Below are 11798 nucleotides of genomic sequence, written 5' to 3'. Positions count from 1 at the left end.
CAGTTTTTACACCTCTACCTGTCACCTGTGAGACTGGAAAACAATTACTGATCAGCGAGCCACTTTCAGCCTGTACATAGCTCCAAATGGTAAACTAGACAAGAATTTGCCCAGGCATCCACAGCGTCAGCAGCTATGATAGCACTCAAGGAGAGTCAGCACTGCGTTGTTGGCTTTGTAGAGTTTTATTGGGGTAGATAACGGACCGAAAACAGGATTTACAGAGAGGTGGATTTATATGCTTGCTCCACGTTGACCTGTGCATTTCTTTTCCTCCCGGTGCTTCTTGACTACGTCATGTTTGTAAATAAGAAGTGGTTCTCAAGCATTTTACCTGGTCAACTAAAGGGCAAACAAATGAATCAAAAGTAAAGTATGCAAATCAGGCCCTGCATGCCACCTGAGCAGACTTGACTTGCATTGTAACAGATATATGACGTGATTCACCGGCTTCTAAAAACAACTGTCAGTGGAATAACTTTCCCACACCTCGTTCACATTCCCTGTCAGCATTGCAGAGCCGCGTCTGGCTCTGTCAGACGTCAGGTGTCTACGCACATGTTGTCTGCGAGAATGTCACTAGTCCAGGTGTGTCACCAATTTTGTTCAGAATACATCGGATGAGCTGGCAGACAGACACATAAGTGACACATAGTTCATGTTCTGTATAGTTTCTTTTACTTAGGAGTCATTGGCAGCAAACAGACTTGTACTGATTTATTTTTTGGCAAACCTGTCGTCAAAACTACGACACCACTCATAAACTCAGCAGTCCCACGTGTTGCTGGCTTGTGGATTGTTCTATGCGTCTGTGTGTGGGGTATGCCTACAATGAGGGGAATGTAAACTGGACTTGAAATCTGATCTCAAAGTCTCTCGTTCTGTTGAACAGCCTCTTCCTCTTCCCCTCATTCCCAGGTTAGAGTGCCGGCCATTCAAGCCCTACGCAGTGTTTGAAGTTTGCCTGAAGAAAGGAAACGACAGGATTCCCAGAAGACAAAAAACATTTACAATTATCATTTATTTTCTTTAAAACAAAAATGTAAAAAAAGTGAATTTCAACAAAATTACAAAATGGAGTGCTACACTTTGAAAAACAAACATCGTGTCATCAACCAAATCATCAGCAACAGCAAATAGGATCTAATCTACGTAATCATCCAGCCAGTTCATTCCACCTGGAGGTGCGTGCGAGACTCAGCTCCTCCTTGTTTAATGAATGACTTCTCATCTATTTAATCAGTAACATCATATAACTAAACAAATCAATTGTCTACATAAACATCTGTGATTATGAAGGGAGACTAAAAAAAACCCAGCCAAGTCTGTGCATGATTCATGTGGGCAAGGCTCAAACCAGGCAACGAGTGACTTCAGTTGCAGGATCTGGTGAGGGGAAAAAAATCAACCTGAAGAAAAAAACTAGAACCAAACTTTGGTCATGTCCTGTTAAGGTGCAAAACAAGCAGTGCAGAAATGTTCAGTTCAACATCACCAAACACAAATAACAGACAAATAACAAAAAAATGTTTTAATCATGATCAGTCTGAATTTATCACCACCACTCAGGACATTCGAGATGGTTTGCGTGAAGGAAGGACACCAGCCAGAGGAAACTTCATCACTTTTCAAAAATAAAATTCAACCAAAAGGCCCTCTCTTAAAAGGAATAGTTCACCCAAACGTAAAAGGTTACAGAATAGCTACTCATCACGGTTTCAACTCAAATTATGTGAGACCAGGTAATCCCAAAGCATTTTAATACTGAGCAGGTCTAGACCACGCCTTTACAGCCAAGCGGTCCAATCAAAAGCAAGCATTGCGGCCAGAGTGAAAAAGAAAAACTGCATGGTAGAAACCTCAAGCAGATCCTCAATGAGGACACAGAAAATGAGTGCAGTGTCTACAGAGAGTCCAACAGTAATTAGCACAGCTGCCCAGCCCCTTTCTTTCAGATCACTCCTCGAAGGATTGGCCAAATGGCCAATCCGCTGAGTCAGCCAACTTGGCAGTCAGTCAGGAGGAAGTATTTACTGTAAAAGCTGGCACAATGAAAGGACAAGCTTGGTTTGAAACCTGGCTGTGTTGTTCGGTACTCCTTTGGTTTCTTTGTTTCTTTGTCAGAAGCATTTGTGGTGGGGAATCCATTTGATACAAGGACCAAGAATGACTTGACCTTTGTTTCAAAGACTCGTCATGCAGATTCAAAACATTTTTGAAACACTAGATTCCAGAGTTGCTATCTTTTCTATTTTTGTTCCATTAACCATTGAATATAGTTGTAAGGGTTAGAGAGTGACAGGAAAATACACTTGTGTAGTCATTTATAGTGAAACCATAGCCTTCCCATCCCACTTCACACAAATGAATAGGCTTAATGCACAACAAATGAAAACTTAAACAATATTGTGGGGGAAAAAAACTTGTTGTAATTACACTTTTGTAGAACAACCTTGTCATTTTTGGGGGGCGGTAAACTTGATTAAGAAGTTCTCAGGAGACGACTAAGTTTTTAGGTTCACTGCAGGACACCTGGGCAACATCATGGTGTCAAAGTGGCAGATGGGTGTGGATCACTATTGGGTCCAGTGCCTCACTGCATCGTGGGCAACCAACAAGCCTGATGTTTCTTATAATTTCATTTTTGGCAATTTGTTAAATTTGAAATCTTTAAACACAATTTAACTGACTGAATTTTCTGTTTTTGAAATAATCTGGCAATATCCTGACAAATGCCCCCGTCTCATCCACACACACACACACACACAAAGTTGTTTTATCAATACAAAGGCTGTGTGGAGTCAAAGAGTCAGGAACGCTGACAGAATTTCCTGTCCACCAAACTCGCGTCATTCCAGCTCTGCCGTGTTGTGGAGAAACATGGAAACAAAGGCCTTTGTAATCTGATCCTCGTGCAGCATCAAACACATAGCTACCAACAAAACAACGAGTAATGAACTAAAGGGGCACAAAAATAGCCAGGGGGAAGAGGGACAGCTCAATACGGTTCAAAATGGGGAACAAGACAATAAGTTCTGGTGTTTTGTTGAGACAGGCAGCCTTTTCCATTCCTGACCAATCTATATCTAAAAGCAAAAACTCACTCAACATTTTTGTTATTTTGTACGGCAGCACTGTAAGATTTGGAAATTAAAACAGGAGTGCTTTGGTCTTGAGCAAAAAAAGCAATAAAACGATCAGATTACCTCAAGAGTGCAACAATGTTGAGCTCTTAAACCCTTAAGAGAGTCAAAAATTAACACAGTCTATCAGATTTCATAGGACCTCCAGAGCTGGGTTCCAAGTCACCTTTGTTGTAGCAAGACACTTGTAGTGTGGAGCATTAATTTAGACATGGTTGTCCCAAATGTGAAGTGATGTTTCACCCTTCCTAGAAGTGGCAGCTTTTTTTTATTTATTTTTTTTTAAAAAAGAAGAGTAAGAAAGAAAACCAACAAAAAAAACACTCTTTCTTCTTGGCCCTCTGCTACATTCTTCATTACAAATTGCAAACAGGCAGTAAAACCAGCACGGAAATTTTCTCACATACGCAACAAATGTCCCATTAAAACGTGCCGCTAAACCTGCCAGCCAGTAGAGCCTGACATTAGCTTGAATACTAATGTGATCAAACCACTTTTACTGGTTGAATGTGTCAATCATCCATCACACAACGGTATTTTTTTCCAACTGTCTTTCAACCCTAGGGTACGCCAATAGCTACTATTAACTTCTCCATGTGAATGTACTTGCAAGTTTGTACACGTTCATGCAGTAAAGTAAATTCGCATTCATAAAGTAGCAAAGAGGCCGCAGCAGTGGTGCAGAAGTGAACTGGGAAACGCCTAAAATTCTTCTTTGCAGCACGAGCGCAAATAGAAAAGCTTAAATATCTTAAAGGTTGAGGATTGTGTTCGCTTTACACTACGTTGTAACGCAATGTTTTGTGAATATGAATATAATATGTTTTAATACTGTATGTTAGTTTTTTTGATTTATTGTTTTTTTGAGAGGGAGCTTTTCCAAATGTTTACATATTGGAATGCTCAGAAAACAAAGAGTCTTGAGAATGTATTGCAATACATTTTTACAATTTTTGTTTTATTTATTTTTTCAAAAGGCAGCACTCCCTGAGCACTGCCTTTTAAAAGACACTTGAGTTGACTCCACTTAGATAGCCATAAACACAGTATGACGCATCATGACACATTGTGTTCACTTAAGGAAATCATTCTTTCAAGTAGATCCACAGTGGAGTTTTCTTTCGGCCATTCACTTCTTAAGAACAAAATGCAAGTTTCTAAATAAACATTTTAGCTTTTGGAAAAATTTGCTACATGCAGTACTGTTTGTGCACCTTAACTATCATTATGATGGTACAATGGTGCACCTTTGTCTAAGTCAATTATCCTGACCAATAACCTGTTAATTAGGGCAGCATAACCTTTCCTTAAACTCAAAAGCTGCTAGGCTTGTCTATATGTCTGAACAGTGGACACTCACTGACACGTTTATGACTGAGCTGAAGTGGTGTATTTTCATTAGCATGCAACCTCCCCAAGGTTGCTATGTGCCCATAGCTGCAGTGGCACAGATGGATTTTGTGTGGCATGCAATAAAATGTTGTATCAAATCATTGTATCAATCATTTTACAGTCTTTTTGCAATTCACAAATACAACAATATTGTAGAAGACAAAGAAGGGGAGACTTATACAAGAAACTTTGCCAATTTTAGTAATCGTATAATAGGATATGTGTTGTTTGGGGGTGTACAGTATTGTGTACTGCAGCCCATAGTAAGCGTACTGCATTGAAGTCTAATGGATTCAAGTATACCAATGGCAAGATGTAATTTGGGCCACAGTATGACATAATAGAGAATTGCACAGAGTGAAGAGTACAGGCAGAGTAAACAGCAGGTGGAAATATTTTCTTCCTGCAAATTTGTTGCTCATAGTTGTGAGGCTTGTACTTGTCTATGTAATAGCCGCTCTCTAGAAGATAATCATTGCTTTGCACCAAGGGATGTTGTTTTACTGTTTTTGACCACACTAAAGAAAAAACACTAAATTCACTGTTGAGTAATTTCATCTAAATAAAGCCAAAGTTTTGTGGCACCTCCTCACTGTAATTGCTGCAAGTGTTGTGAGCTTTAAATGATCCCTTTGTAGAGCAGCATCAGAGGGATTCTTTGCAGAAATTCAAATGCCACCCCACGTTTGCATGTGACTTTATAAGAAAATAAAACCTATGAAGCGCCAATGATAAATCTATGCCCTTTAATGGTGATGAAAAGGTTTTACGGCTAAAGCCGCGTTAGTCAAATAACAGCTGTCAGTTAGCGTGAGGTGTGTAAACAGTCAACAACACAGCATATGCTTCACAAACAGCTCTGAAATTCCTGGATTCCACGTTATTCTCCTCGAGATCTTTCAAAACCTACTCAATAAGTTCCCAGATGAAGAAGACACAATGTAACGACAGCTCTAGAGTAAACAGCAATGACTAATGTCTCCGTGAGAGGGAATTCTCTGCTTTGTGATTGGTGCTGACATGGGTGACTCCTGTCTGGCACGCGATGTGGGCTTAAGCACATAAACAAATCTGTGTCTGGCTCTGCACAAGGCTCACGTTGCACCACGACTCTCCTGGTGCAAGAATGCTGCAGCGGGTCCAGGTAGAAACCGGTTCCATCAAATGCATCACTAACACCAACCTGGTTCGTTTTGGTTTGTATATTTCTATGATGGTTATGTTTTTATTTCTGAATATCTTCTTATTTATACCTGGTTAAATAGATGATGATTAAATCTAAAATGAGACATCTGATTGACTGAAAAGTTCCATTTGAGATGTCATGTTTTAGAATTGTGTTTAACAGAAGTTAAGTTAAAGTGTTGATTCATACCTGCATACCGTGACAGTTTAAATGAGGTAATTGAAAGGTTTATGCATCTCTCTGCATTTGGATTAGGATTTCTTCATGCATTTTAAAATTTGAGGAAACAGCAAGAAATCTAATCTATTAAAAACAAACAGCTAAACATTATGGGTACAACAACTAATAGATGAGGCATATTGGGGAGCTCCTCTGTCCAACAAATCCACTGTGCAACTCTTTGTCGTATCTTGGTAAAATTTATTGTGCCACCTTTAAACCACAACAGTGTTTTGTTTGGCTGTTTCCAAGTGACCAAGCCTAATACATTAATCTCAACCATATAAATGATGGCGACACTTCCTGGGCCTATTCTATTTCATGCATTGTGCGTCAAAACGATGGATAAGTAATCTTAGAAATCCCCTTATCTGGCTGCCATGTTTGATATGGCATTTCAGATGAGATTACAATTTATGACACCTGCTACAGAAGAGATTTCCTCTTCCTATCAGGTAGCGTTTCTAATCCGTCCAAATGACTTTGCGTTTGAGTTTATGGCCCTGTCCTCGGATAAACTTGACATTGTTAAAGATCCTTCTCAACCCCAGCCACCACCTTTCTCACCTGTTGCCCTCTGGCAGACGTGACAGGGTGCACAAAACCAGGATAACCAGACTCAGAAACAGTTTGGTCCCCAGAGCCATCAGCTCTTTAAACACACAAACTCACTGAGAAATACACAAACCAATAAACAAACTTGTGCCATATCAACCATACTTGTGTAATAACTGAGTAAAACCTGAGTGCAATGTCAACCATTGCTCTGTAATAGCTGAGTGCCATTATAATGAACTCGATGGAGCTGCGCTCCTAATTTTGTTGTGTGCACAGTCATACAATGACAATAAAGGCGTTTGACTTGACTTGTCTCGATCTCTAGACTCCTTCATTGGCACAACAGTAACACCACAAAATATCAGCAAACACAACACCAAGGTAACAGCTCTGATCTTCTACATGCAGTTGTCATGTTTTCAATCAGTTAGTAGTTACAGCATGATTTCCCTGGTTGCAAAAATTTAACGCTAATTCAAACTGAATGTAACACAAGATCAATTACATAATAGTAATTTTCTAACTGTGTGTGTCACTTTATCAGATTTCCATGAGCATAAGAAAAGTACTGGTCAATATTGGTGAAAGATTTTCACATTTCGAACAAAGTGAGGTGATGGTAGAGACTGACAGTAACTGTACAAATTCAAACATGTATATATATATATACATATACACACACACACATATATATATATATATATATATACATATATGTATACATATATACATACACATATATAAGTCATGATCATAACAGGGTTGTGATTATAAAGCTATTACACGCAGGAAAGAATTTACAGCAATGCATGTATCTCTTGTTACTGTGTGTGTGTGTGTGTGTGTGTGTGTGTGTGTGTGTGTGTGTGTGTGTGTGTGTGAAATGTACTTAAATCTGCTAGCTGTTTTCACAGCTGAGAGCAGCAAAGAAGTCTTTCCTTTCCACACCTCGCCACAGCTGTGCTCTGCCCAGTCACGCCAGAGGACCACCACACACACACACACACACACACACACACACACACACACACACACAATATAGGTCTTCTATAGGTTTTGACTACAAACACAGTCACAATGTCTCACAAGCAATTCTGCACCTTATAAGAGCTGGACATCAGTTCCTTGAAGATCAATTTTAGTCCTGGCAAACTTAATTTCCTCCTTGTATCATTCTTATTATACTGACTCATCTTGACTTACTTGTTATAACCCAGGGCTACCTTGTACATTTCGAAACCACGTCAATTAGCTAAGTGTGCCATATTAAAGGCCCAGTGGGTAAGATGTAGTGACATCTGCTGGTCACAAGGCATATTGCACATTGCACATGCTGATCCCTCCGATGTCACACTTGTTCTTACACCTTCTTTACCGTCAAAGACGATCCTTGAGAAAGCGCTGCTTTCAGTATGAGAGGAGATGTCCTGTTGAAGTGACAGTCAGATATTGAAAGGATTCGCTGTGAGGCTGGAGTGTGGGATATTAGCTTCACTGACTCATGTTAACGTTCTATTTGACTTCCACTGTTCCTGTTTGGAAACAGGGTGTGGGTTATGTACACGCTAAAAGCACACCAAGCATTACCAGTCCCCTAGGAGTATTTTATGACCAATTAGCAGCTGCTGCATTCATCAAGGAGATTTGATATTTAAAAGTCTGAGCAAACGTTTCCTCATACTGACAAACGCAGGATCATTATCATTCCATGATAAGCGGCTATTCATGAAGTTAGAAGAAATATTTGTACAAGTTAAACCATGTTTGAAAAATTGTTCTGCCTTTGGCACTTAATGGCTTGAAGAAATAACACTTTAACTCCCAAATGACAGCATTTGCAATGCAACTGAAATGACTCTTGTTTGTTCGTGCACATGACTTGTATGACATTGCCGTTTGTACACTAAACTTAAAAAATAAAAAAATTAGAGTCCATCATTTAGAGCATTTGTGTTATCCAATCTACAATATAAAGTCATCACTCCACAGTAATGTTGTCAAGTCGTCATGAGCAAAGGTGAAATATATCATCGGGAGGTTTTCACTAAATGTTAGATTCCAAAGGATGAACTGATGTAGCGCTTGGATGGATACAATGAACTGTTTGTGAGAAGACAGTCAGAGGGGCACAAGTCTAATTTGGTCTGGTCGAACAATAACATATCTATCGAACACACACACACACACACACACACACTTCCGTTATCAGGTGAACTGGGCATGGATTCAAATAATGTTATATCACATTTATCATAAGACACTTAAAAGATAACATTCATTCAATCACTTTCCAGACCCATTGTGGAAAATCATGTTGAAATATTGCATCGCTTCTGTACCTTTTGATTTGGTGCCGACACAAGACTCTGAATTTTGACCTTCTCAGAGAAACACTGGCATAAAAACGTAAGAGAGCCAGTTTAAAAGGGGCATAAAGGTGTGTTACACTAACATGCCCCCTGCTGGCCAAAGAACACCCTCTTTTTTTTTTCTTTTCTTTATTTTTACTCAGCCGGACAGATCCAGCAATGAGCAAAATCCAAATTAAAAGTGTACAGTGATAAAGTTACACTGTTTTTGAAATAATGCTTGCTCAGTGATCGTGTTGAGACAGCACACACACTGTAGCAAGTAACTGGGTCAATATAAAATGAAAGTTGAATGATCCCACCTCTAAACCTTACTGGTCTCTTTTTGAAACTCTAAACTTTCATTTTGGCCCTGCGATGAACTGGCGACTTGTCCAATGTGTCACCCTGCCTTCACCCTAAGACAGCTGGGATAGGCTCCAGCAGACCCCCGTGACCCTGAATAGGAATAAGCGGGTATCGAAGATGAATGAATGAAAGAACTTTCATTTTAGAATTATTGGTTGACAAGGGTAATTTTTAAATTGATTCATTTATTTAATCTGAAATTACATAAAATATAAAGTTAGGGACATGCACTGATGGCTTTGATAAATGTTCTCTTTGATTTCTAAATTGTTAGAGACACACAAAGAAATAAAAGTGCAACAATTTTTTTGCTAAAACTTCTGTATTTAGTTTCATTCAACAGTTAAGTTTTAAGCATAGCAGCTGGATCGCTCAGGTTTCAACTCTGAAGCAGAGCACATAAGAAAGAAAATCCAAATTATTTAGAAAATGTTCCATCTGGCATGTCAAGTTACCAAACTATTTACAATTCATCATCAAGTACGCGTGATTTGATCCAATACAAAATTATACATGTGTACAAAATAAGCAGTGGTTAAAGAAAAAACCTCCAGAGGTCTTTCAGGTGATCCTTAACAACAGGCAATAGAAATGTTTTTCATCTAGAAATCATTAAGACCGAACAACATATTAGGGAGATATTAAAATTAGGCAATTAATAAACATTCTAGATACGGGGTTTCACATCAATTTCACTCAGTTTAAGGCACAAATCTTTAATTTGAGGAGTCAGAATTTTATGAAAATGGCATTTAATGTTTTTCGAAGTTAGCGTGTGTGTGTGTGTGTGTGTGTGCGTGTGTGTGTGTGTGTGTGTGTGTGTGTGTGTGTGTGTGTGCATGCGTGCGTCTGTGTGCGTGCATATTTTCATACAGCTTGGTGCGCATAGTTATGACATGCCCGACTTTGACCCAAACACAAGAGCTCCATTCACATTGTGCGGACAGCCTCGATTGGGCCTAATCTCTGTTATCACTTTGCAAATGAATATTGTCTCGGCAAACACACCTCCGTGTTTTTCCCACTTGTATTAACCAGGCGATTTAATCCTGAACCTTGGTGTTTCCCTGCTCCAACAGTCTGCAGTGTGTTGTTGTAACCGAGGTTCCAGATAGCAGCACTGCCGCTGGTAAAAATACATTCCCCAGACGTCTTGCTCGGGTCTTAACACTTAAGCAGGACAGAAAGCCCTAAGGCGCATTTAATGGAAGGTCAATATTATTGTAAAGTTCACCGCCTGCCGTTTTTTTTTTTTACACCTACACCCAGTGTAATTGCTACGGTGAAGTTAAGAATTAATGCTGAGTTAATGTGTTCCAAATCCACCGAGCCGCACTGAGTCCTAAACGGTGGAACATTGAAAAAAAAAAAAAAAAATCAGGCCGAGAGGCCTCATAGACTGAACAGCTCTTTGACCTGCTGTTGATCGCCTGGCTGCACTCTGAGAGCAAACGGAACCGATTTTCAAAAGCTGCAACGGACGACAGTGAGTGGAAAAAGACGTTTTCCATCCCGTCCGTGCCGTCAGTGATGCACATTGTGTTGGCAATCTCACTGCTCATAAAAATTTGGCGTTTGCCATAAGACCGCAAGAACTAAGAAGAACGTTAACATGCAAAGAATGTAAACATACGAAATGAGGATGACTCAACGGCAACAATTTGTGTAAACAAAACCAAAACTGTCCCGTCGTGGTGAACGTTTTCTTCCTCTTGATGCATTTTACACACCAAAGGCCACATCAGTAATGTGAGAGAGCGAGGCTTAACATCAAACTGGAGCAGTTCAAGCCGTTAGAACTCGACTCCAACTTACAAGCACTTGATTTATACAGCAAGGCACAATTACATTTGTGGTTGAACCTATTAAAAAAAAAAGGGGGATCATCAATTCCACTCGGCCCAAATGACAACTACATAATTTATCATCTTCACTGTAACCTGGCATCTGCAGACTGATAGTGTCAACCTCACAAACTCACAACATCAACCAAACCTGTTGGAGCTAATAACCTGCTGCTGTCGACCCGTCGCGCCAATACTCCCCAGCCTGTCTCTCCCAATGAGAGGGAGGTGGTTCACATTTTTACTGGCGGCTCGACGCTTCGCAGCGTTTCTCAGAGAAGAGTAACCACTGTCTCGGCGTGTTTATACTCGGGCTGTGCGGCTCGCAGAGCGAGGCGAGAGAGGATCTCCTGAGCCCCCATGTGTTTATGCCGCCTGTTTCCTGTATGCGAGAGAGGCCGCGGTCGCAGACCACTCGAACATAAACACATGAAACAATGAGTGATGGACAGCGTGGGCGCACTCTCAGGGTATCTGTGTTGGTGCCGTTCCAGGACTACTCAACAGGATGCAAATGGTTCCGAACAGAATGGAAGACAGTGAGGGGGAACTCGTTTCCCCCCCTCGGGCCTGCGGCGCACTGAGCAACGCGCGGCCGCCTCAGACAAAAGACATCATCCTTCATCTCCTGAGTAGCTCTCCAACGTCGTGACCATGAGACCAGCCTGCAGGGAGATTCTGACAGGTTCGGAAATGTGAGACTGCTGCAGCAATTAACAGTGAATGATGTTAAAGTTTA

Source organism: Nelusetta ayraudi, unplaced genomic scaffold, assembly GCF_046127955.1.
Source record: "Nelusetta ayraudi isolate G7.1 ecotype Tasmania unplaced genomic scaffold, CSIRO-AGI_Nayr_v1 ptg000011l, whole genome shotgun sequence".
Lineage (NCBI taxonomy): Eukaryota > Metazoa > Chordata > Actinopteri > Tetraodontiformes > Monacanthidae > Nelusetta > Nelusetta ayraudi.
This window is presented reverse-complemented; position numbering follows the sequence as displayed.